This window comes from Vicugna pacos, chromosome 26, assembly GCF_048564905.1.
Source record: "Vicugna pacos chromosome 26, VicPac4, whole genome shotgun sequence".
NCBI lineage: Eukaryota > Metazoa > Chordata > Mammalia > Artiodactyla > Camelidae > Vicugna > Vicugna pacos.
In genome coordinates, this window is record NC_133012.1 from 21,167,246 (window position 1) to 21,188,345 (window position 21,100).

The 21,100-nt window shown below is 41.6% G+C and overlaps 1 protein-coding gene and 1 long non-coding RNA gene across 8 annotated transcripts in view; one reads left to right on the plus strand and one right to left on the minus strand.

The window, feature by feature from the left end:
* Positions 1–21,100, minus strand: part of TENM3 (teneurin transmembrane protein 3) — a 1,525,061-nt gene that overhangs the window by 203,578 nt on the left and 1,300,383 nt on the right. The window lies entirely within an intron of this gene.
* LOC140689509 (uncharacterized) lies at positions 5,653–20,553 on the plus strand. 2 transcript variants are annotated; one of them, XR_012064542.1, is made up of 3 exons: positions 5,653–5,814; positions 7,661–7,792; positions 20,314–20,553. It is a non-coding gene; the product is annotated as an uncharacterized lncRNA (long non-coding RNA). The 2 variants fall into 2 exon arrangements; XR_012064543.1 differs by lacking the exon at positions 20,314–20,553 and adding an exon at positions 9,766–9,952.

Here is a 21,100-nt window from a genome sequence, read left to right on the forward strand (position 1 = left end):
CATCCTGAGAGATAGATGCCTTGTGGTAGGAACCACCTATGCCTCCAGACCTCGAAATCTGTGTGTTGAAATAGTTCTCAGAGAAAGATATGCAGTTAATGATACAGGTGTAGAGGACACCTTTCTCTGAAAGCTGAGAAGCCCCCGTTCAGAGGGGACATAACTGGTCTTAATCATGAAGGAAAAAAAAGGTAGAGAACTCTCATTCTGGGAAGAAATAGGAATTACAAGGAGAAGGCAGTTCAACTAATTGTGCAACCACATTATAAAAATTTTTGCGAGTCAATGGTCAAATGTGATGAGGACAGTAATTACCTCTCGGCAAACGTTGGAATGCTTAATTAATGTGAGCAAAAATAAGGTTTTTGGTATATCAGAAGAGGACACATGGCTTTGGCACTGCAACTAAGGAAAAAAAATGCAAAAGAAAGATTAATCGAATCAGAGATCAAGAGATGTAAAAAAATTAGCTAGTCACCAGAAAACCTTTGTGATGTTTAAAACATTTCCCTGCTCACCCAAAGCGTGAGGAGAGGGAAAATGAATAGCATTTTACCTAAGAAATATTCACCTTTCCAGCCTAATCTTCTGTCAGGTACCACAGAGGTACAGGTCTCAGTGCTTAAGATCGGCCGTAAGTAACAGGATCCAGACAGTTTCTGCGAGGACAAAACCGAGGCACCTTCCTAAGCATGTTACTGCATATTAGATTGCAGTGGCCGGACAGTAAGGGGCGAGACATAAAATTGTTCACTTGGCAGAAGAAAGATTTGAGTTAAGGGGTCTTGTGCTTTGAGGAAATTTGGCACCTGAAGTGAAAGGGTTTAAAAATCCGAGGCTCTGAAACAAGTTAAATCACAAAACAGATGGACTCTTAACTCTCCATCTTCTTTGAAGGTTGGGGTCCTAACCCAGATTATCAAGCTGTCATAATTTGAAAAACTGCTGTAAAAGCCAACGGCAAGAATGCCTGTCAATTCTAAGCGAGAGGCGTTCACTCTTCAGTCTACATCTTCCCAAGCAACATGCAACTGAGCAAAGGACTGGGAGACTATTTAAAAATAAAATGTAATCATTAAAAGGATCAGTACATCTTACCCTTAAGTTTATCCACAGTAAATAAGGTTCAATTTTCTAAATGATTTGTTTAGATTATAAAAGTGAATTAGGATGTACTTCTTATAACAGGGCTGCCTTTCTGTAAACACTTGTTTCTAATTGATTCAATGTCATGTATATCCTGGGACCACATGCTAGCTTTCTCCCTAGTCAAGCTTTACAATTTTCTGAAGGACTACGGAGAATATTGAACATTCTTCTATAGATGACCCCTAAATTCAATCAGGATTCAACGTGGGGAAAAAAAAGATGTTTTATGTAATTCTTAAATAATCTTTAAATTTGTCTGGAATACATTCATTAACAGGACCCACATTAAAATAATTCACTTAGCTTTAAACCTTCAAGTCTAACCTAGATATTTCACTCTATAGTTTAATCCATTTTTTCTCTTTTTCCCATCTTTGGCCAACACTAGGACCAGATGGTCACCATCCACTACATCTTCAAAAATGATTAATACATCTCCCTTTAGCTTTCTCTCCTCTCTACTAAATAATTTAATTCTTCTTGAATTTTTTTTTTTCCACAAGAGTCTCATTTTCTCTTCTTCTAATTAGCTTGGTGCCTCTCAGAACACTCTTCGAGTTTCAGGATGATGTGGCAAAACTGAATTCTGATAAAGGTCCAACTAGTGGAAAACAAGATGATTTAAACATCACATAGCTAGACTGAGAGGTCCTTGGGAGCAGGAACCTCGAGTCTTGTACATCTCTGAAACACACCAGGTGTTTGATAAATGATGAATTAATGGGTCAGCAATCAGTGGAAATGTCACCCACCACTGGAAAGCAAATCAAGGTTTTTGTTGTTATTTTTAAGCGATGGTGGGAGAAAGGAAAAATGCTAACACTGGAAAATTTTCTGCCAAGGCTCAAACTGATAAACAGTCTTGTCACTCCCAAATGTCACATATCATTTAACTTCAAAGACAGTAAAAGATGCAACCTCAGAATATCTCTGCACGCTTATCAGATTTCACTAGTCTGCATAATGGACAGGGTGGGGTCACATTAAGCCAGTTAAAAGAGTGATTATGTTTTGAATGAGTCTTATTAAATTATATTATTAATTTTATCCTGTAGTATGAATATTATTCCCCTCTTTAGCATACTTTACAATAGATTCAATGCACTGTATCAGTGCCATTTCTAATCATCAGAGTTTAAAAAGTTATTTCTTCATGAGAATTCACTTAGCTGAGTATGTATTTGGATAGTTTATAGTTATCCTGCCACCCCTGTGGTTCCATTTTTATAAACATGATTATTAGCATGGACAGAATATTGTCAGAGTCAGAAAAGTTCGCTTGAGAGCTCTGTTGAAAAGAAGGGCTAGTTTATCATCTTTGTCTTATGGACAGTGAGGAAGGTGCCATTATATATAAAGATTTTTTTTAAAAAAGTAACTACTTAAATCAATTCCCAAATGGTTTACTCGCTGAACCCCTGTAGCAGAAGTTGAAATAAACATCTTTCCTTCCCAGTCCCAGCTCCTCAGGTCACATTTTCATTCAACAAACACTTACCCAGTAACTACTCTATGTTAAGCCCTGTATTAGGTGCTGGAGTTACAAAAATAGACACCCTTTATTTTAACCTCAACTACTTCACATGAAAGGAGGGCAGATTCATAGTAACAGAAGATCCTCCATCTATCCCCAGTGTTAGGGGTATTAATAACCTGCCTGTAGGGAGGAGAACCCAGGGAATCTGAAATCAACATTTTAAGCAAGCTTCAGAGTCTAATGATTAAAGCTAGAAAAAGGTTTCACAGAATAGAATCAAGAACAAATCTGCCAGCTGTTGAAATGATTAACATCTGCAAAAGATGTGACCACCTGAGAGAAAAGACACAGATTAATTAGAGCAGGAAAGGGAATAAGAAACTAGGAGCTATTTTAGGGATAGTGACTCCAGTGTTTAGTTTCAATAAATAGAGAAAAGCTATTGTTCAGCAATATATTGTTTAGCAATTATTCTGTGGGTTGGCCCTCAACAAACTTTCCTGTAAGTACAGCTACTTTTTATTTATTTGTGGATCAAAGTATACTTGAATTATGCAAACTCTGTATTCAAATTTAGAAATCCATTTACATACACACATCCATTCTATTCCAGGAATTCGTATTTTGGGTTATGAATATCTTGTTAACAGTTTATGCTGACTTCTTTTAAACTTAAACTTTCTAAATAATTTATGGTCATCTTTGACAATTTTTAAAAGTTACTCTTGGTAAAGTAAGTGTTGGATTTGAGCAGAATTTTTATGAGACCTTTAACTATTTTCACATGCAAGTAAGATTCCAAAACATAATTGGACGCCAAAGAAGGAGCCGCGCTTTGACTTCCCACTCCACCTAAAAACCAAATTGCAATTCCTAAATGAAACACAAATTCCTTATTTTCTTTGCCTAGGTAGATTTCATTATAGCTGGGCTAAATTCAAAGGAGGAAGAAAGCAGTCTTTTAATGAGACTGCAAAGCTGCTTCTTTTCAAAACCTCCTTCTATCTGTTCTTAATGCCTTCAGGTTTTCAGTCATACTTGACAGATTACAAGTATCCTATGTTTCTTTCTACTCTCCGGAAGATGAATTCTCCCAAAGAAGGATGCGTGATATTTTAAAGAGAAAAGCCTCTGAAAGCATCTCAAAGGTGAAAATTAAAGCAAAGAAGATACTTCAAAAGCAGGCTTCTCAGCGAGAAGTACTCAGTCCAGGAAGCATGACTCAAACGGGAGGATTGTTCCTGTGCTTGCAAGATGCTGACAAGCCTTACGCATGTCTTCCGAGTCTCCCCGGGGCCCGCCTGACACACACCCCTGATCCGAAACACACTAGAAGCTAAGCGCTTAAAGAGCCCTGGAATCCCACAAGACGAGCTGGAAAACTCAAACGGCGCACTCCTTCTTATCCAGAGGGATTTTTACGCTATTACAGACTTCATCTTAGAATGGTAACTACTTTACCCACCTTTTATTGGAAAAGGACTAAAGGAAGATGCTTTATTTTTAAAACACGGATCTGCCTATGAATAGAATTAATTCTTGGAAGACAACTGTTTTTGGTCTACAATGACTATGCTGACATTTTACTTGGTTATAACTTACACACACACACACACACACACGCACACAATCAAGAATAATACGTAGTTCCAGGAGACTTAAAATTTTCTGCAATGTCACTGGACACATTAAGATTTTATCTGGGGCAGACTTTTTTAAATTTTCATTTTATTTTTTACTTTTATTTAATTTTGGGGGTGATAAGTAGGCTTACTTACTAATTTATTTATTTTTAGAGGAGGTACCAGGGAGTGAACCCAGGACCTTGTGCATGCTAAGCTTGGGCTCTACCACTTGAGCTGTACCCTCCCCTGCCTTAGGGACAGACTTCTTAAATTTCCATCTCACCTTACCTATTCTCCTGCTCATTTAGGTTGCAAAATAAAAGAGAAAAAAAACCCCACATCATCTCTGTTTTTCATTTTGTAAAAGCAGATGACAGGTCCTTTAGAAAATACCATGACGTGGGGGTAGAGGGGGCAGAGGTGGGACTAGCTCAGAGGTAGAGCGTGTGCTTAGCATACACGAGGTCCTGGGTTCAATCCCCAGTTACCTCCATTAAAATAAATAAATAAACACATTGTTTAAAAAAAAAAAGGAAAAAAGAAAATACCACGAAGCAAACATGAAAATAGGAGTCTCGCTGCCATGCTGGGGGACGGGCGGAGTGAGAAGAGCAGAGTAACTCAGAGTCAGAAGGATTTCAGGGAGCGCTGACAACTGATGGTGACTGCTGTGTGAAGAAACATTCCAAGGCTGCCAAGGAAAGACCTCTGTGATCCACTCCTGGTATCTGCCGTAAGCACCAGAGGTGGGGGTGTTAACATACAAGCCACACACTTTCCATCTCTGCAGTAAAACATCTAAATCAGGTGACTAAGCAAAGAACGCCAGGACCAACAAGCTACCCACCGGGAGGCACTCAAGTGCCCTTCTCCCCAGCAGCGAGGCAGAGGTCTACAAGAGCCCAGAGCGCCTGGATTTCCACTCCACAGTGTTAGCAGCCTGTGTTGGAGTGGTGAAGAGTCTGTGTGATAAGAATGGACATTCCTCAGGTCCCTAAACTGTACTTTCCAACTGAAAGCATCTCATATTTTCCTAAAACAATAGGAAAATCTAGGTTTGGACCAAAGGAATTCTGAACGGCGAGTCATGGTTGGCCTCTTTTTCCATGCCAATCAGATATGGGACGGAAACTTTGGTTTGAAGGAGATGGCAAACACCTGGGTTAAAAAAACCTGCTTATGTGGCTACTGGAAGGCACTTATCTCTTCTCAGGCCTTTAACATCTGTAACTACAAAACAGTCCTAGGAAGTTTGATATAGTGAGATATCAAGTAACAAGTTTAAAATGAGATTTTGGTTTTTTACAGGAGGTGAAAAATAGGGAACTGAGTCAAACTAAAAGCAGCTGCCATCTTCTTGCCAGGGAGAGGAACTCCAATGGAAACCGAGCCAGTCCACACTGGACAGGGGTGGTCGTGTGCTCAGCATCGGCATCAAAACGGCCTGGATAAAGCCAGCACTTAGCAACCACCTCTGGTTGTCATGGAGACTGGATAATGGAGGAGGGGAATGTGTATGTTCAAGAACTGATGGACTAGATAAAGAAGACAACATGGAAGGAAGTAGGTGAAAAAAATGAAAACACTGAAACAGGGCTGGGAAGTTATATCAGGGAAAGTGCACGGGCTTACCATTTTATTTTGAAGGAATGTTATTAACATTTAAGAGTAAGAAATTCATATTTATGATAACATATAAACAATTTATAAAATAGTTAGAAAGCACGATGAGAGAAAGTAACTCTAATGTAGTTTAGAAATAAATATGTAAATTGTACTTTACTTTCTATTAATAGCAAACCCAAGAAAATCTAAAGTGAAGAGCTCACAGCGGGCTCCGGACTGAGGAGGGAGAGGCGTCTGTGGAGAGGATACACACACCCGCCCTGTCCCTCTGCTTTACTGTAATTCTCTGCTCTACTAAACAAATAGGCAGATGTAAGTAGCTACAGGTCAAGATCCCTGCTTGCTCATGAGAATCAATCACATGAAGGAGATCAAGAAATACAAGAGGAGATGTTTATTTTAAAAAACATGCATATGCAAGATTTGGAAAACTTGCACATAGGATTCATTCAGCGGGGATCACACAGATTAGATTTTACAAATGTAAACATGGTGCAAACCTACAGCGAAAGACCTTCAATCTCGTGTATTAAGTCATATCTATTCAGACTCCAATAGGAATACCTTTTTGAAATGATCTCTGCTAATTAGAGGAAGGGGCGTGTGTAGAACCTTTTCGAAAACAGATACCCGTTGGGCATTCCTTTGATTGCCCATCTGTGACTCATCCATTGTCTGGATGGTCTGTGGACAAATGAGATCGCTGGTGGGCTTCCCTACTCCTTTGCACATTTCCAGCTACCTGTTTCAGTTGCCTGGACAGCGTGGGTTTTTGGAGAATAAAAACTTACTGTGATTAACTGAAGCAGAACACAAATAGGAAGGTAAACGTTTGATTTACTCAAGGATTCAACAAATATCTGTAGGGCAGCCAGTGTGTTCCTGGCATGGTACCTGGTATTAGGTGTGCAGTAGGGAACAAAGCAGACATGGCTCCTGCCAGCAGGAGCTTTCAGTTTCTCTAGGAAGAGAAGCAAATAATAAAAAGAAAAAAAAAAAAACCTAATATGATTGTTATGAAAAGAAACAAACTGGACAAAGAAATGGAGTAAAAATGGTGGCGCCCACTTAGACAGGGTAGTAAGGGAGGGTGATTCTGTAAGCTGACATTTAGCTGAGATAAAGACAGAGAAAATCAAGCCAGCGGGCAGAGTTTTCCAGAAGGGGAAACCGATTGTGCAACTGATTGTGGGGAGAGAAACCCGGGTAAGTTTTAAAATCAAAAGGAGGTCAGAGGGCAGGAGCAAAAGTTGAACAAGACACGACAGGAAGGTAGGTGGAGGCCAGGCTATGCAGGGTCTTGTAGGCTATGGGAGGTTTTGAGCACTGTAGAGCTGGGAAGTGGCTTTAGATTTAAAAAAATATTCTGTTTGCTAGAAACCAAGCTAGGAGGCACTGCAGTGGTCCAGACAGAAAATGACAGTGAGTGGCTCAGACCCGGGTGGCTACAGTGGGGCTGAAGGTGATTTGGTGGATCTGAGATATGTTACGAAGGTGCTAACGACAGCTGGTTGATATATCAGCTATCAAGAAATATGCCCCTATAAATGCATTCTTACAAACCAACAAGGGGTATTTCCATGCAAACCACAGGCACATTAAATAAATAAGCTGATTTTTTGTTGTCGTCACATTATTTTCTCAACTTTACTTTCATCATGTGATAGAATCACAGCTCTGGAACTGCAAAACTGGATGGATGGCATCTTAGAAATCGTCTTGGCTGGAAACCACATCTATTTTATGAGGAGTAACAACTTTCCATTACTTTTTATTTCTGCAGAGATTGTGGAGCAGAAGTTAATCCCAGAGAGGACCTTAGTCAAAAGAGATCTGGCAGGAAGGTTTTCGGTATCTACCAGCACATTCTGATGTACTGGTTGAGAGCTCCTCATCCCCTCCAACTCTTGTTCAGGTAAGAACACTGATGCCCAGAGGTGTTTAGAGATTCGCTGACATCCACCCAGATGAGAACTAATTCCATACTAAGTAAAAGCAATCTCATCTACACCCTCAGCTTCAATTATCATCCATATAATACTCACTTTGAAATTTATATCTAGATCCCTGACATTTCCCTCGAGTGACTCAGCTATACATCTAGCTGCTTAGCTGATGTCTCTGCTTGGATGCTGCAAAATGCCTCCAACTCAGTACGTTCAAAACAAAATTCATGCCGTTCCCGCAGCCCTCAAACATCGTTTTTCTCGGTGTACTCCATGTCAGAAAACGCCACCGCCACCCATCCTTCCATGCAAATCGGAAACGTAGGCGTCATCTTGGAAACATCCTTTCCCCGGTCCTGTATTCAATCCTTACTGATATTTTCTCATAAAGATCTTCCAGACTCCACCGACTAATCGTCATTTCCACGACCAGCTCCATGCAGTCTGCAATTTGTTCCTCTATACAGTTGTCAAAGTAACCATTTGAAATGCTAATCTGGTCACATCCTTCTATGCCCCAGCACTGTTTTTGCTTTTTGGCTAAAGGTCCAAATCCTCATACACAGCTCACAGTTGCGCGATTCTGCCCTTTACTGTGTTGTAGCCACAATAATCATCTCTCAGTTACTCAGACAGGTCATGCTCCCTTCTGCTACCTTCACATCTGCCCCACTCCTCACCTGCAGTCGCCTTTCTCCCCCCCCATCCCCATCTGCATGCTACTCACCCCACAAAACCGCAATGCAGCTAAGAGTTCTTGAGTAAGCCCTATCTCAGGGGTGACTTCCTACTTACCTGAGTGATCATTTCATTGATGTGTTCTGTTAGATTATAAGCCCTGCAGGGGATGGAACCCTGGTCTGGATTTGCTTACTTCTGTATTCTCAGAATTTAGAGAAATGCCTCATGCCTCCAGGCACTTCACCAACACCTGTTAATAAGTGGTTTCATCGAACTCTTCCTGGGCAGACCTTTGTTTCTGCCTAAGACATTCTGCCCATTTCTGCTCTGATCTGCCCAATAGTGATATGCACCTACTGGTCTGACAAGTGAATTAAAAAAAACATTATCGAAAAGTTGAAATTGGAACAATTGATTTCTGTATTGCCTTGGAGATACTGTGGGTTTGGTCCAGACCACCTCAATAAAGCACATCTTGCAATAAAAATTTTTTAAAAATAAACAATTTTTTATAAAAACTAATGGGAAGTGCTTCAGAAGCCTCACCTAATAAGAAACTAGTTAAGCCACTGGGAAGATGACAAAGGACACAATCTGGAAAATAGTGGTCAGTGAGCAGCAAGGCGAGTCCTCCCTCCACGGACAAATACCTGTGCGGGTGCATCTGTGCACATTCCGAGGACCCTGCTGGGCACCGGGAAACTGAAGACGACACTGTGCACAACAGGTCCCCAGCCGGGTCCCCAGACACCCACACAACATCAACATCAAGGGACGCGCACAGCTATATAATCAAACGCAAGTGGGAGGGTTAGAATTCCTGGAGGGGGGGAGTTACGCAGGGAAAGCCTTCTTGGGAAGGAGAGTTTTAAAGAAAGGAAAGACGGTCTCACGCTGAGGGGAAAGGAAGGCATTCAGGCTGAGTGGAAAGGGCTGGTGAATGCAGAGGCTGACAGAGAGGAGAGCGCGAAGCGTCTGGGTAGGGAACAGTACTAAATCACTGCCTTAACGGAGCTGAGAATTTGGGTCAGGGAGGAAAGGACCATGACGTAGACGGCAGCTGACGCAAACAGCTGGTGAAAGGCTTCAAAGTACATAATCAGAAGATGAAACTGGAGGAGAGAGACTGACACAGGAGAGAAAGCGACCAGGGGTATTTATCCAGCGGGAACCCACGTCCCGCAATGACAGGCTTTGGCTCCTGGTGAACCATGTAGGACCGTCCTTCTGAAGACTGATGGACACGCTTTGATTTATGCAGGAGTTCCATATGATGCTGAGCGAATGCAAGGCGGATGAGACGGCAAAGGTCTCAAAAGGAAACGAGACATCCTTAAAGAAGTTCCTTAAGAAGTGGCAGCTGGGGATCGGAGCTCCTGTGTCTCTTTATCCAGACAGGGACTGCCTCACGATCCTGTTCCTTTCTAAATAAAACACGGAGCAGTTAACTGGACTTACGTCTTTCATTCTCCCGGACACACCTTCACAGTGTCTAGCACATCGATACCTCATCAATTCTCAGGCTCCTGGTGGATAATTACTGACTGCCTAAAACATTAACAAGCAAGGAAAACAAGAGGTCCCCTGACATTCAGTGAAAGGGTAGTTAAGATTTGCCACCTAAGAAGCAAATGAAACATCTAAGATTACCTGAGCGAAACTTAAGCTTTCCGAGACCCGGGGAGGCAAGGGTGAAACTTTCCAGCATGTGTGGTAAGAAGTAGCGACTTCGCAGAAACTCCCACGGTGAGCGAGCAGAGACTAAGGCATGATGCCTAAAATCACATGAAAAGTTTACACACGCGAGGGGTTCTCCTAAGTCATCAGGCAGGAAAACGGGGGTGGGGGGGGCTAGCCTAAAGAACAGCAGTGGTCACTTCTGCTTATTTTTGTTTTCAGTGTTTTGTTTCTCTTTTTAATCTTGGCAAAGGAAAGAAAAAAAAAAGTGTATACTTTTCCCGGCAGCCAAGATTTGATCCTCTGACCCACTTGTGAGCTGTCATCAGCCACTAAGAAACCTTGCCAGATTTCTAACTGGAATTTCAGTGAAGCTCGGCGAGCATTGTGTGCGTGTGCGTGTGCGTGTGCGTACTGGCAGCTCTTCTGCCGGCTGCCCAGTGGAGGCATCCGCTGTGACAGTCGCATTCAGTGTCCTTGCAGCCCTACTGTTTGGCAAGGCCACACTGCTAGAAGAAAGACTTGAGATGCTATTTGGATGTTAATTTTATAAGAATGGCTTACAGACCAAAACCATGTTTTCCCTGGACAAGGCCACTTGACACTGGTTGCCTCGGCACAATTACAAGTCACAAATTTGATCTGGCCAGAAGAAAAGCTTGCTGGCAACAGGAAATACGGGAAGAAATAATAATAATAGAAACAACAGCTGATACATGCAAATCTAATGTTAATAAAAATATACCGTATGTGTGGGACATTCATCTACATATCGGAAACAGAATTCTTCACTGCTGTGAAGTTAACATGCTATTTTAGAAAAACTGATAGCAATAAATATTTGATCACTTATATGTGGAATCTAAAAAAAAAAAATACAAATTCTGTCTACAAACCAAAAACAGACTGACGAACACAGGAACCCAACTATGGTTACCAAAGGGGAAAGGGCAGAGGAGGGATAAATTAGGAGTTTGGGATTAACAGATACTATTACTATTTATAAAATACATAAACAACAAGGTCCTACTGTATAGCACAGGGAACTATACTCAACATCTTGTAATAATCTATAATTGAAAAGAATATATATATATATATAAAAAACTGAATCACTTTGCTGTACACCAGAAACTAACACAACATTGTAAATCAACTATACTTCAAAAAAAGAATTTTTTAAAATTGCTACTGTGATCATTTGAGGAGAAGGGAGCAAGTTATAACACCAGAGAAATCTTGACTCAGTTAGTACATCAAAGAAGTTTGCTGTAAAACAAAAATCATTCACCAAATTTCAACCTGCTTGGACAAGTGAATAAATGGTTATCCCAGGAGCTATACAGCATATCAGGAAAAAGGATCCGTTTTGTTCTCTGGCACACCTCTAAGAATAGATTATTAAGAAGTCAGTGATTGCCCCCATTTCCATTTCTAGTTAATTCAATTACAACTAGAAAACTTAATCTGGTCTTACTTCCCAAACCAACATTCTAAGTGCTCCCCCATCACAATCTCTGTTGCAGGTGGGATAAAAACTAGACTTTTGGATAATTATCTACATCTAGGGTGATCATAAAATTTATGAGCCAAACTAGAAAACTTCCAAGAGTGAATGATGGTGTTTGTAAGTAAGCCACGGCAGCAGGTGTCAGGGGGCATTGTTTGGGGAAATTCAGCATCAGGGTTTACTCATATCTGTCCCCAAGATGCTCACACACCATTGTCTTTCTCTACCTCAGAGGTTTACTCAGCTTTCTCTGTTCCCTCCCTGGCTTCCACATAAATAGAACCCATTATCAATGCTAGGAAAAAAAGGAAAAAGAGATTTGAATTGAATACCTGCTCAGCCACTTACTGTGTAATCCTGGGCAAATTATTCACTCTCTCTGGGAATTTGGGTTACAGAATCCCGTAGAATTGAATTCTATCTCCCTCGCTTATTTTCTTTGCATCCTTGGGTAATTTACTTAATATTTCTATACAATAGGTTCCTTGTCTATAAAATGGGGAGAATAATACTAGCTCCCTCATGGATTTTGGGGAAGAATGTATACCATGATGGACTTCAGGGACCTAGTGTCAACCACACATAATACTGTCTACTTCACGTGCATATGTTAGTTTTCTCTCTCCAATCAGGTTTAAAAACTCAGCAAACGAAACCCATAGCATATCATTGATCTGAGAGCTCCCTACTTTCCCAGCCTTGCTGTTTGCTTTTCACATGACATTCAGCAACTACGAACTGCCAGGTACCACCAGCCCTCCACCCCTCATCATTTTTCCCCTCAGCTTTGTGCCCTTATATGGTTCTCTCTGGGGGAAATGCGCATTGTTCTTAGATGACTCTGACCATGCTGTAAGATTCAGCTCAGCTTCCTCTCCTGCAGGTCGCTTCCCAGATTTCTCCCAAGCTGGGTTAGGTTTCCCTCTCTGACCTCCCTAAGTAGCTGGGTATATTCTTGTCACTGCACTTTTATAGGTGCAATAGTATTATAATATGACATCATCATTACTCATCTACCCAACTGAAGTTCAAGTTCTTTGATTCATTTTATTCAGCTTTGTCTTCTTAGAGTACAAAACATACAGCTGGCTCGGTAAGTATCTACTGAACAAATGACTGAGTGAGCCGGTCAGACAGTACTTTGGTATCACTCGAAGCTCTTAACGTAACATTACACGTACAGTGACGACTCAGTAAACACTTAGTGGCTCGCAGATTAGAGACTATAACACATCAGTGAAAAGGCAACCTTTTATGTGAAAACACTAGTACTTCCAGAGTCAAGTGATCGTTCCAACTGAGTGGTAATGATTTTCCTAGTCTACTGTTAGAGATGTAATTCTAAGAATTGATTGTGGGTGCCTATTCATGAGAAAGGAAGGGTCACTCCTGAATAATTCAAAGCTGTATTAGAATTAATGGTAAAAACACATCCATAGGGGACTGATAATGTATACATTATAGAAAGGCAGGGCTCCTGCCCATGCAAAAGTCCACCTGCTACAATACCAGAAGACATAATTCTTCAGTGCTCAGACACTTAGGGAGGCACGTTAATATGACTGCCTAGTACTCAGATCATAATCGGGGAATCACTCGTGTCCTCAGAATATAATGCCCTCCTTGTGTACTGTGTAAGATGCATTTATTACCCCCGTCAGATTTATTTCTATATTACAGAGTGAACATCAATACCTTAAACCCCCTTAGAAGAAGGCTTGTGAGTGAATGCACCCTCACCGTACTTTTCATTAAGCTTATAAAGTCTATTAAAAATAAATAACTGTCTCCAATATTTCATTTTTAAAGAAAATGACAATTATAGAAAGGGAAACATTTAATATAATGAGACAGATCTGATAGTAAGATGGTGGGAAACTGCTCAGTCTGCTGGTGCATTATTAACTCTTTCTGGTCACTTGGGTAACATTTCGAGCACCATACTGAAAGAGGTAATTTACTAAATGGTACCCGAATGGCCGGAAAGAGTTAATGTGGTAATCAAAAATGAGCAATTTACTTCTCATCAACTAATCAAGCTCAGTAAAATTTTTATTAAAATGCCTCTGATACTGTTCAACTGAAATTTTAATTGAAAAACTGAAAGCCATTTAGCGGAAAATACGGTAGGGTGGATATTGCAACCGATTAATCCAAGAAAAGTAATGGCACATCTAATCGAAGGGAGACAATAATAGGACAACAACCATTACTGCAATTATTAACAGCGGTATCGATGCCGCCCACACTTCTGAAGGTCTGTTACGTGCCAGCCACTGTTCTGGGCATCGTGACTATCTCACCGAACCTTCAAAATGGTGGGTTTTATTACCAGAAATGGAGGGACAGAGAGGAAATGAGTAGCTGAACTGTGCCTAGAAGCCAGGTTTGTCAGATCTCACAGCCCACGATTATTTTATTATACGCTAGACTGCGTCCCAATATGTAGCTACAAAATTTTTAGCTTCCTAGCTAGCCAAATGACCTGGAATGTGTTGGAAAGAGTTTATTAATCAAATGACCGTTCCAGACAAATTCTGATTAGTCTCAGTGCCAACCACGCTTGTATCTTTCCTGGGCTTTGGCCCCTGTACAAAAACAGAGTTAACACAGCAGGCCCGAGACAGCTCTCCGTAGAAAGGCCTGCTTGCCGGACTGGCCCTTGGCTGGCATCTGGGACCCCAGCTTTTGGAAGCATTCCTACCACTCCCAAACTGATAAAAGCGGCTCACTACGCTCGCACTGTTACACATAAGTAGTGTGGCTTATGCGGACGATGCCGTTCCTTCTGTGAGTCTGGAATTTCGGGACGTGCTAGACAGAGGGTGACTTTAAGGCCAGCCCTCGGTTAAAACACCACACCCCGAGTCTCCCGTGAGTTTCTCTGTTTGACAACACATCACATGTGTCGTCATAACTCATTAACACAGGACGTTAATCAGGCCGTGTGTGACTCCACTAGCAGGGGACTCCTGGGAGCTTCTGCCTCATTTCTTCTGGATTTCACCTGAGCGCCTTCTCCCTTTGCTGATTTTGCTCTGGGATCTTTCACTGGAGAGATATGAGTGAGAATGTCTCCACCCTGAGTCCTGTGAGACCTCCCAGCCGATCGTCCAGCCTGGGGGTGGTCCTGGGGACCCTGACAGGGTCTGTTTTCACTTTACGGTTATTGGGAATATAAATAACCAACAATGACTTTTATAAAGGCTTTTAGAATGTAGAGAGCCAAGGTCTGTAACACGCCCAGAGTCAGGGTTTAGGTCTTTATGATTTGCGTATTTTAGCATTTGAACTTCATTTCATAGTCAGGTACATACTCCTCCTGGACATCCCTTTCTCCCTGGCTTTTCCTGATGGGACAGTCTCCTTGTTTTCTTCTCGCTCCATCTCCTTCCCTGGTCAGTTCTCCTCCAGCTACTCAGAGCTTGATTCCCAGAGTAGTTTTCTCCCTCCTCTACCTGACTCTCTCCACTGGTGTTCTCATCTAGTCCAGCTGCTTTAGAAAATTCTCGCTCAAGCTCCAGACTAAAAGTCACCTGTCCATTTGACATCTCTTGGGGTTTCTAATATGCATCTTAAACTTGGCATGTCCAAATCCATCCAAACGCTTTGATTCTCACCAATCCCATCCCCACCCTACCTGTGCTCCCCTAGTCTTCCCTGTCTCAGGAAACAGCACCAACCTCCCCTGAGTATGGAGGCCAAAAATCTGAGACTCATTCCTGACCCTTTCCTTCTCCTCAACCAGCCTCCACAGGGAATCCACAATCGAGTCTTGCCAAGCCCACCTCCGAAACAGACCTGCTTCTCTGCATCTATCCTTCAGACCGGTGGTTCTCAAGAGGGGGGCAATTTTGCCCCCCAGGGGACACTGACAAGGTCTCGAGATATTTTTGGTTGTCATGACGAGGAAGGTGCTACTCGCATCTAGTAGGTAGAGGTCAAAGATGCTGTGAAACACCCCACAACACACAGGACGACCCCCACAACAAATACCTGTGTGGCCCCAGATGTCAACAGCGCTAAGGTCGAGGAGCCCTGCCCAACACCAGGCGATACAGGCACCAACACATTGCTTCTGTTCTTAATTTACATATTCAATGTCTACTTTACATATCCTTTAAAATACCATTAATCCTGTCTGGAGTACGGCAGAGTATAAGTAAAATTGAATATTAGAGACTGTTTCAATAACAAAAAGAAAATATGAGACTGCTACCTTAATTCCTTTGAGTAATATTTTTTTCTAGAAAAAAGTCATCTAATCTGAGATGATTATGTTTGTAAACAGGTTAAGATGTTGGCCACATCTATAGATAATCCATAGATGTTATCTATAATGTGTTTTTTAAACGAAAGAAATTTCTCACTGACCTGTCTAAAGTTCTCAGTTATCTCAAAGGTAATTTTCCTCTATTGGTTGATGTTAGGAGATCTTGCCTACACATATACTGGATTAAACACAAAACCAACTAAACATAAAAACCTGCTGATACATAGGACAGAGCAACGGCTTACAGTGTTTGTCTCTCCCTCACTACAGCCTGGTTTAGACCACGGGCACCTGTACCTGTGTACACTTCCTGCACTTACTACACTGTACAGTGACTGTCGCCTTATTCCCCCCAACTACACAATAAGCCATGCATGTGGCCTCAGTGGCTAATGCGAATTTATATTCAGAACACTCGGCCCAGAAGTTGGTGTGAACAAGCATCTACTAAATGAAGATATAAAGGAATAAGTGAACAAATGAATGAATAAGCAGATGGAGAGGAAAGAGGGACTGCTCACTGGTACCAGCAGGAGAAAGGTCCGGGTACACCTTTGGGACGATCTAGGCTCCTGCAGCAAATGAAGCAGAGTGGGAAGAACTGTACGACTCCAGCAGAAAGGAAGAAGGATGGAATGGGACCTACAGCTCACCCAGATCCACAGCCCTAGACAGACGTGAACAGTTACAGGAGCGGAGCAGAGAGAAGAGGTCTGTCTTTTCAAAAGGATTGTCTAGTCTATTACATGCTCACAACCTCCTAAGTGATGAGAAGGCTAATGCTTAACAGGAGAAAAATGGGTATGTTGATCGATTTTTATAGACTTGGAAGTGCACCCCATTTATCCATAAAACACAAAATAAGCCATACGATAGTCTTTTTAAGACCAAGTGATATTCAGACTTTGATTCATTTTAGGGTTCCGCTCCAGAGCGCCAAACTTCCCGGTGCTCATCTGCATCCCTCCCTTCTCCTTTCAAGTTCAACTACTGTGCTGACCCCAATACGTCAGCTGCTGCTTCCTCCTTCCAGATGAAAACACCGGAAGCTAGAATCGACCCTGAAATCACTTCAAAACGATAGGACTAGAAATTGCCAAGCTCAGGAGCTAAGGTGGGTTTGAGTTGCAAGCACAGCAATCACAAAAATTTGTCACTGAAGCTAAACACTGATGAAGTGAAACAGGGCACAGCCGTGTACTAAGTACTTAGGCTACAGAGCGAACACGAGCCCCGGGCAGCAGTCACTGAAGCAGAATCCGCAAGTGATCTGGATTCAGCATCGGAGTGATTCACATCGCTACAAAATTGGCTTCTTTCAGAGCTCACACCTAAGTGTGACCTTAATAAGTCACTGTTCTAATAAAATAAACATTTTGGTATGAATAAATAAGGAACCCCAATTTGTCCTTTGCATCTGGGTGAAGGTCTTTGCTGATAAATAAAGTTCTTTTTTTTCCCCTAAGTACATAAAAAGATCACAGAAAAACAATTTTTTCTTCAGAATTTTGTGATGTCATTAAACACTTACATTTCTATACTTTCCTTTATTGAGACAACTTTAGGAGAAGGCACTGGAGAAACCCTTGTCGGGTACAAAGAATGTGATATCAGATGGCAACTAGGAGTTTTTAAATCTTGCTGAGTTTCGAAGATTCATTTTTAACATAAGAATACAACAATTAGGGTTGGGAGGGACCTCACAATATTCTTGGCCTAATTCCTTACCTGCAGGTGAATCTGTCAAGCTCAGAGAAGTTAAATGACCTATCCAAATTCACACAGCTACTACAATTCCTTTCGTGTGAGGTCACAGATTTTTAACATCAACCATCCGTTTAATTACATCTTGCGTGAGGTAAAAAAGCTATATTAAATGTACACAGTTTTTTGTTTGTTTCTTTTCGTTTTGCCAGTACCAACAGGTAATAGTTCCTGTAATTCATATAATTAAATACCCTTTTTTGCATTGGTATGGTAATCACAAGTCTCATTTGAAGTTTAATAATTCTTTTGAATCACATTTGATCATCTGTAATTAGGCAGAAACTGCGGTGACAGCCATGTCACTATTTACTCTACCCAGCAGCCAGCAAGTCTCTTCGACATCAGTTAAAAAATACAACCCAATTTCAGGAAGTTAAAACAAAGTCACAGAGAGATGTTTCAAGATTGAGGGAAATAATGTAGGTAATGGCAAAAATTATGACAAGAACCTGTTTCTTAACTTTCTGTTCCACTATATTACCTCCTTTGACGGTTAACTACGTCTGACTCTTTTAATTGAAATATTTGCTTTCTAATCGAATACTACAGGCAACACATGATATCTCTAAAGAAAAACAATGTAATTATCCAAATTTCTTTTGTCAGAATGCACACCAGCAGATGCCACAATGTGACTAGGAGCTCAGAAAAAGTCAAAGAACTCAGGAAGGCGGGAGAAGGGCTCATTAGTGTCAGGAAGATAAAAGATAGACAGGCGACCACGTCAGCAACGCTCCACGCAGTGGTGATGATCAAGCCAGGATGCCCACAGCCTGAAGGTGAATCAAGCACAGGAATGGCAACCACCTGCACGTTACGTTAGTAAAGATGTGCTGCCACGTTGCAGGTCAGAAAGTAAAACAGCTAAGAGCGATGAGAGCTACTGAGGCTTTCTGGTGGATCCGTGCAATTCATTCATTCATTCATTCACTCACTCACTCCACTGTGTTCACTGTTCGAGGCTCTGGGTTAGAGAGGTGAGCTCCACCTTCATGGGGCTGACATTCTAGCCAGGATGCTGACACCACACAAATGACACCCTCCCTGCCCACTGTTTCCTTCCTCTACCTCATTTCTTGTCACTTGAATGTGTTAACAGCCATGCCAGGTAGACAGTCCCGCCCAAGGAGGAAGAGAGAGTGGTGTGTTTGATCTGGGCAAAAGGAAAGTGAAAAGGGAACGGGGGACGCCCCGCAACTAAACTAAATGTACGAGCTGCTGAGGGGACTGCAGCCCACGTTGGGGTAGTGAAAGGAGGGGTCCTTGTGGAAAGAGATGGTCAGAGACCACCTCTGCCAAGGGAAGAGAGGCACAAGAAACGGGGAGAGGCCACAGGACAAGGCGTGCCAGGCACTGCAAGTAGTAGACGATAAGCCGAATCATTTATGAGTCATTCAGTGTTTTGCTGATTCCATCCTCTTTGCTTAGTGTCAACAGTTTCCATATTCCTTGTCGAAATGTCTTTCCCTTCTTTGGAAATCTTGCCGGCTTCACTCTGAACGTGGCATGCCACCCGAGCAAACAATTAGCATTGTTAACTGACAAAGAGACAGAGTAATTTTAGACCTATAAATTTTTGCAGGATGGTGCGAAGGACACAGTGAACGTTAAGCCTGGAGGCACAGGAGGTTGGCGTGATGTGGAACTCTCATGGGGAACAGAAATTCCTTAATATAATAACTCTGATACAAGGCAGATGTTTGTGGGATGGGTGGACAAAGATACGGTTCCAGAATACTTTATAGCAGTATTCATTTTTATTCAGAGATGTTTTGCTTCACAAGGAATTGATTTTGGGGGGGAAAGTATAAAGTATAAAGGAGAGAAAGCAGAGTGTAATGGAAAGCGGTTGGTCTCTGAAATCAGACGGGCTGTGAATTCTATGTTCTGTCAGCTCCCATTGTCCGCCCTTGGGCCAGGCATCTAACTAACCTTTCTACACCTCCATATTCTGATCTGTAAACCTGGAGATAAGAATGCATATCCAACAGCGTGGGTGTAAAGATTAACTTTGTGTCTGAAACTAGGAGCCACTATGGCTTCTGTTTTTGTTTTTAATTTGAAAATTGCATCCTTAACCTACTAGGGGAGGCTGCTTTATAAAGTAAACCCTATTTCAAATTTTTCCTGGTAAACTTCATGACCACCACATGTTTCTTTACTCAAGTCAGAGGCAGAGTGAAGTGCTGGAGAGAAAGGAGAGTCACTATCCAGGAGGTATGGATACCAAACTCAGGGGCACTGGTCCCTAGCGATGTGACCAGGTAAATTACTGAGCCTCTCCTGAGTTTTTATTTTGTTTGCATGTAATTTGATTCCCTCTCATTTTAAAAAGCAGTAAGTTTGGATTTACAAATCCTTGTTTGGCTTCAAAAGTGATTTATGAGCATGGAGGTATATTACGTCATTATTCTGAACAGACTGAAAGATGTTATTCTGGTTCTCAATGCAAGATTTTGGACATGTCACCATTTGAAATGATAACACACTGAAATACGTAGCAAAATAATAAACTGCGTAATTTGACTTTTGCTTCCCCGTTGTGAACATATTCTTTTTCCTCTTGTCCCAATAAACCTCAGTAACTATTGCCTCTTAACCAACTGAAACTGCCAGTGTCAAAGGATGAAGACTTCACCGAAGTAACAGAAAAGCAATGGACGACAGAAGGCGCAGGAGGAAAGGACACGGAAGGGACTGCAGGGAAGTTAGATTTCTACGTTTCCAGTTCCTTTTATTTCCATGGCGATTTCTTCCCTCTAAACTGAGTATCTCTCCTTGTAGTGTGTTATGACACACACAAGGAAAGTAAAGACCCTATAGGATACTTACATGATGTCACAAAAGAAAGTAATAAAGTCAAATGCCTTGTTTCTATTCTCTCTCATCATCCAATCTGTCTCTCACCATAAGAATTATTTTTAAATGAAAAAGTAGGGAGGTGAGCTCAAGTCCTGCCCTTTCCAGCCCAGGTGTGTTGTATGTGATAAATACAGCAAGTTGTGACCAAAACCCAAAGCCAATCATAAAAGACATCAGAAGATACGCTGTGACAAAACACAGGCGTTTTCAGGTTGTCCAAAAAGTCCTCTTGGGGAATAAATTTGGCTATAATTTTAAATACTTCAATAAAGAAACAATAGATTATATCAAGTTTTAAGTTAAGTTGCTATGTTACAGCATGACAATTATTTTCTCTTCTCGGTACCTGCTAATTTACTATGAGAACAGGTATGGGAGGTTGTCCCACCCATCTTACTGTGCAGAAAGGAACCTTGCCTGCTCCCGAAAGGTTATAATTGGGTACAATAACCAAGGACAAAGCAGAAGTAATTACTTGGTTGACAGGGTGAAAGCAGAAGGGAAAAA